This window comes from Phocoena phocoena, chromosome 11 (genome assembly GCF_963924675.1).
Source record: "Phocoena phocoena chromosome 11, mPhoPho1.1, whole genome shotgun sequence".
Lineage (NCBI taxonomy): Eukaryota > Metazoa > Chordata > Mammalia > Artiodactyla > Phocoenidae > Phocoena > Phocoena phocoena.
In genome coordinates this window covers 59,315,660-59,321,717 of record NC_089229.1, presented here as the reverse complement: position 1 = coordinate 59,321,717, position 6,058 = coordinate 59,315,660, and positions in this window count along the sequence as shown.

Genomic DNA, 6,058 nt, shown 5'->3' with positions numbered 1-6,058 from the left:
TTACTCTCTTGTGTGATCAAATAATTTGGGAAAATACATGGTTAACAAGAGAAAAACCTGATTCTTTAAGGTACAACTTCTCGAAGCTTTTAATAAGCTGATATGAATTGTGACTCTCTTAGGAGTTTCTATTTCCCAAATGTCTTAGTCTTTTTGTTTTGTTTTGTATTTTTGGAGGAACATCCCAAGAAAATTACTTATGGGGAAGTTGTCCTCCACTACATCCATTTCAGTTCTGCCTTCTCTAGATTAAATAATGACGTTCCTGTCTTTTGTCATACTCAGATGATTTGAACACAGATTGTTTGACTATCTGGTAAGCCTATGTCCTAGCTTTCGTCTGATCAAGCCTGTTTAATTTAGAAGCACGTTGATTAATTTAAAGGTCTCACTGGGGTCTCAAGTGTGATTCACGTAGTGAGCTCAGTGTTTTATAACCCCTTTGAGGAGGACAGAGCCTGGGGTCCACGGATGTGAGTGGAGGAGAAGGGATCTGGGGATTTCACAGGATGGGAGTCAGAGGACTTTGGGGGCCCTGTGGACTTAAGGAATGAGAAATGTGGAATAATTTTCAGCTTGGTCTCCCTACCTAGAAGAAAAGAGGGCTTCTAGGAGGGTTCCTCTCTCTACCAGGAACCTGGTACAAAGTCAACACTTACAGCAATGGTAAAACTGGTGGTAGGAAAAGAACAAGGGGGATGACTGAAATGCAATCAAAATGTTTGGGTGAAATAGCATTTAAAGTGGGTTGAACCTTCGAGAAACTAAGGAGGAAGTGCCAGCAAGCGAGTGACCTCACGGATTTGGGAAACGTTTTAAGCTGGGGTCTTTAGGTCCAGCACTCTAAAACCTTAAAAGGATAGGCATGAAAAGCCACACAGCAGGTAGAATTTGGAGGCTGCTGTAGATTTAGTATAAGGGAAAATATGTAGGGTTTGAGTGTGGGGTTAGGGTTTAGAGGCAGAACACAAGAACTTGGGTTCCAGTGAGGATGGGGCAAGAGTTAAACAGACTGGAGGAAGCGGGGGACTCTTTTCTAAGCCTACGTCCTTCGCTCATCTCTACAGAAGGGAAGCTCTGAAGCCCTGAGGCCATTCCTCCAAAGCGAGACTGCTCTCCCCAGACACAGTGGACCAGAGACCCGGTGGGCGGAGTGGACAGGCAGGCACGGGAGGGTGTGGGGCAGCATCAGTGATCGGGGTAGAACAACACACCAGGATTGCTGGAAAGATGTCAAAATGCTTCATCCGTGTTGTGTCAGTTAATCAGAGGAAGTGGGACAACCGTCAACCTCTGATCAGAGGGACTGCTGCAGAGAGGGAGATCGTGTAGCATCCAGCCCAGCCCTTGGTCTGGGCAGGAGTCTCGGCTCCAAGGAGAGTTCGCTTTGTTAGGGTTAGAGAGAAAGAAAGAGGAAGAAGTGAGGAGAAGAAAGAAGAGAAGCCGAACCAGGGAGAAGCACAGAGAGAATCTGAAAGGAAGTGATTCACACACAAGAGAAAGTAAAACTGGAGCGTAACCTCCCCGGTTTTGAAAGGCAAGTTGCTCTAACCGACCTCTTACAGGAAACATCTCATCTTTCGCAGGCACCTGGTCCCGTCACAACTGCCCTCCTCCTTCCCTGGAGGAGCAGTTCCCTCCTCTGGAGCCCCTCCTGCCCTTACCAGCTCAGACCTAGCAACTGGCAAGGCCCACCTTAGAAGGCAGGAGTAAATGAGAGGGTGAGTGTGAATGAGATTCAAACCAAAGTGTTCTACAATCACGTACTATCATTATTGCTGCACTCAGGATGAACTTGTTTCTTTTGACCTACATTTGCTAAAAGAGTGAGGAGTCCAAAAGCCTGTCCTTTAGGCTTTGCTCTGAATCTCTCCTGGATTTCAGGATTCTTCACTACAAAATGATCAGATACAAATAAATGGTCTTTAAGGTTCTTTCCAGTATAATAGTTTCTGTTTCTAATAATACTAGTTACCATTTGTTGAGTAAATCTGGGAAAAACAATGAATGTATATTAACTCTAGCCTTCAAAATCCACTTCTGTAGAGTGGATTTGATAACCCACAGATGAATTAAATGAGACTTTAAGCAGAATCTGTGTGTCCTGACGTTTCCCTTCCCGCAAACCTCTACTCACAGGTGAATTCTTCAAATAATTTTTTCCCTAAAGACCACCAGGTGGCAGCCTATACCAATTCTCTGAGTTCCGGTTGTGGTTACTTACGAGGTGGCATCAGCAACCAGCTGATGAACAGCTCAGAACGTTGACCTAACCCAAAATGATGAATTAACCCAGGAGACTGGCTGGATTTAGGGGCTAAAGTGGGTAAATGAGGGTTTCTTCTTCAGATTGGGTAAATTTTTATTTGGGTCAAAAAGTTCAATAGGATTTCACAAGGTTGAGGGAAAAAATGAAGGTTACGCTGGCAGATCTGAGCAAGCATTAAGTACCAAGGTGGAAAATACAGGTTATGTTTGGGAAAACTCAAGTAGCGCAAGGTGAGTTGTATGACGAAGAACGAGAGGAACGTAAGATTGTTAAGACAGTTTGAGGCTAGATCTAAGAAATCCTTGGATGTCATGGTTCAAAAATTTGTAAATTTTTCTTTTGTAATAATTTCGAATTTATGGAAGAATTGTAAGAAGAATAAAGAGAACTCCGGGACATCTGTCACCCTGACTGACATATTTTTCTTTATCACAGTCTCTTTTTTTTTTCTGAACCATGTGAGAATAATTTGCAGATGTTATGCCCCTTTACCCTTTACCTAAAAGCAAAGCTACTGATTTTTACACGTCTAGTACAATGATCAAGATCAGGAAATTTGACAGTGATACAATACTATTATCTAATATAGATCTTATTCAAATTTCATTTCTTCCCCCATAATGTGCAGGATCACACACGGCACACAGATTTCACGTCTCTTTCATCTCCTTTTGTCCGGAACTGCTCTTCAACTTCCATTTGTCTCTCATGACCTTGACATTTGGGAGGAGTATAGTCCTCCTATCCTGTAGAGCGTCCCCCAAGTTGGTTTTCTTGCAGTTGCATGTGATGAACGTTGGGTTAGACAACTTTCATGGGTCAGGATGATGTACGTGATGTAACATCCTTCTCAGTGCATCACATCGGGAAGCACATGGCATAAATTTTCCCATTGTTGGTAACACAAAGCAGTATTCTCCTTTTGTTTTGTCTTTTATTGTAAAGTTATAATTTTCCTAATTAATAAGTGCTTTTAAATATTTTGAAAGTAAGTAAACATCCTATTCCTTATTAAACTTTCAACTTTCACTTACTGGTTTTAGTATTATATTTTCTTAATGGTGGAGTCAAAAATATACCAAAAATATATGGAGTAGGGTAGGATATAATTAGAATCATGTTTAGCAATATCATTCTGGAAGCTGTGTCTGTGCATTATGTGTTTGTGTGTGGTGTGTGAGTGTGCGTGTGTGTGCGTGTGTGAGAGAGAGAGAGTGATTTTACTATCTTTAACTCCTGTATATTGACCTTCTTCTGCCTAGAACTCTGGTATTGGAGTTCTAACCTGCTTCAAGAAACCTTTTAACCTTGAGCCTAGCACATGACAACCCTGATAGATTAGAGGGGGAAAAAATACCCTCTTCCAGGTCAATGCTGCCCGATCTCAGAGCACCCACCTTGGTTGTATTTGCTCGCTTGGGCAGACACCCCTGTGCAAGATACAACCAGCACAGTGGTAACTGCAGGAGCCTACAGCTCTGGGTTGGATTTGGGGGCCATTAGAATCTGGGAGAGGACAAACATTTCTTAAGCTCTCACTATCCACCTACCTCTCTTCTAGATGTTTCACAATGCAGCCACTCACTTAAATCTCACAGCAAGGAACCCTTCAAGGCAGGCGTTATTATTCCTAACGTACAGATGAAGAAAATGAGTTCCAGCAGTCTCCGTATAAGGCCAGGATTTCATCCCTGGTCTGTCTGATTCTGAAACCTGTATCACTTCTGCTCCACTCATTGCCATGGCCATACCAAGAGCAACCCTTGTCATTGTCTCAGTAACTGATATAAACAGCTTCTTAATATGCATTTTCCTCCCAGCATGGTGGGCAATAAAGAGCAGATGCCATTTGTCTTATTTTATAGAGGAAGATATTGCCCACACAGCTAGTGACAAAATTAACCTTTTTGACTTTCAGTCAGAAGATTTTTCTAATTATAGCTTGTCCCTCCTTCTTCTGAGGAGGGAGGAGAGGATATGGGTGGCTGAGGGGGGAAAACACAGGGTGTAAAAGCTGTAGGGATGGAGGATTTCAGGGGTAGGGAGACGCCTCTTCTGGCTTCCTGGACGTGGGCTGCGGAGCTGCCCAGTGGTGCCTGTGGGCTTTGGGATGCAGGTCACATCTGAGCCATTCTTGGCTCCTTTGCCAGAGCCCGTGAGATTGACAAGGACCCTAGAGAAGAACCACTCTTCTCTCGGGGGCAGGGCCGATGCTGAGCAGCCGAGCAAGCAGGACTGGGCAGGGAGGCAGGGCCATCTCCTCCAGCTAATCGGTTGTCCAGAGTCCCTGGAGCATAGCTTCCCTCTGTCCTTCCTCCCTCCCTCCTTCCCTCCCTTGGGAGGCAAGAACTGACTTCTCTCCCTTCTTACTCCCAGTGGCTCTCAAGGCCCCCGGGGGAGATCTCTGCCTGGGAACGAGAGAGCCGAAGGAGAGATGGAACCTCAAAGTACAAAAGCAAAGGAAGAACCAGGTTTCTCCTCTGTTTTTTGCTTAAAAGACAAGAGGCCCCTAGGATATAGAACAGAGGACAAATTTGCAGGACTTTGCAGGGGAGGGGAAAAGTTAAAAGCCACAGGAAAAGTTAACTCTGAGAGTAAAGAAAAAGAGCCCCAATAAATATCTATATGTCTTCCCACTCCCCCAAATAACAGGCTGAAATGTGAGCGGGAACTGGCTTAGGATTGAAATAAAGGAAGATTTCTGTGGAGTTTTGAAGTTTTATGTCACTTTATGGGGGTAGATAAACCTGTCAGGACACCAAGGGAAGGGTGGGATGATGCTGGAAGGAAGAGTGTGTTTCACAGGAAGACAGTGATGAAGCGAGTGGTGGGCCGTCAGGATCTGAATCCCTGCCCTGCCATCATTAACCAGCGATGTGAGTTTGGATGAGCTGCATAGCCTTGAAGCCTTAGTCTTCTCATGTAACATGGGGCAATAATAGTGCACACCTCTGGTGTAGTGGGAGTGAAATAAGAGGGTATATAAAGCTTAGTATATCACCCAGTACATAGTAAGTGAGCAAAGAATTTAGCTGTTTGTTATCACACTTTTTTTTTTTTGCGGTACACGGGCCTCTCACCATTGCGGCCTCTCCCGCCGCGGAGCACAGGCTCGGGACGCGCAGGCTCAGCGGCCATGGCTCGCGGGCCCAGCCGCTCCACGGCATGTGGCATCTTCCCGGACCAGGGCACGAACCCGCGTCCCCTGCATCGGCAGGCGGACTCTCAACCACTGCGCCACCAGGGAAGCCCTGTTATCACACTTTTTACTTATGATGAAAAGAACGTTGGGTTGAGGGTGAGGAAAACCGTTCTTTTATTTCTACATCTTTCAAGATATCCAGTTCTTTTCCTGGTAAATAATATCTTCTTTCCTTTATATGTCCTTTATGCAAAAGGGCTGCATACTGTGAGATCCAAGATCTGTTTCCAGTTGTGACACTAACTCACGTTTTGAGATAATGCAAATTTTTATGTCACTGCTCCGAGTCTCAGTTTCCCCAAATATATATGGAGAGGATAACACCTATTTTGGGTTGCCGGTTAATAGCACAGTGTTTTGAGTCAGACAGGCCTGGATTTAAATTGTACCTTTAACACTTACTAGCTGTCTGACTGTGAGTATTGTAATTAACATCTCTGAGCCTCAGTTTCCTCCATTGTTAAGTGGGAATTATAATACCAAATACCTTGTTGAGCTTTCAAAGGAGAATTTAAGACATTTAAGTATAAGCTTTTTAACCCAGAGCTCTGCACAAAGTAGGCATCCCCCAAGTAAAATGAGTAGCT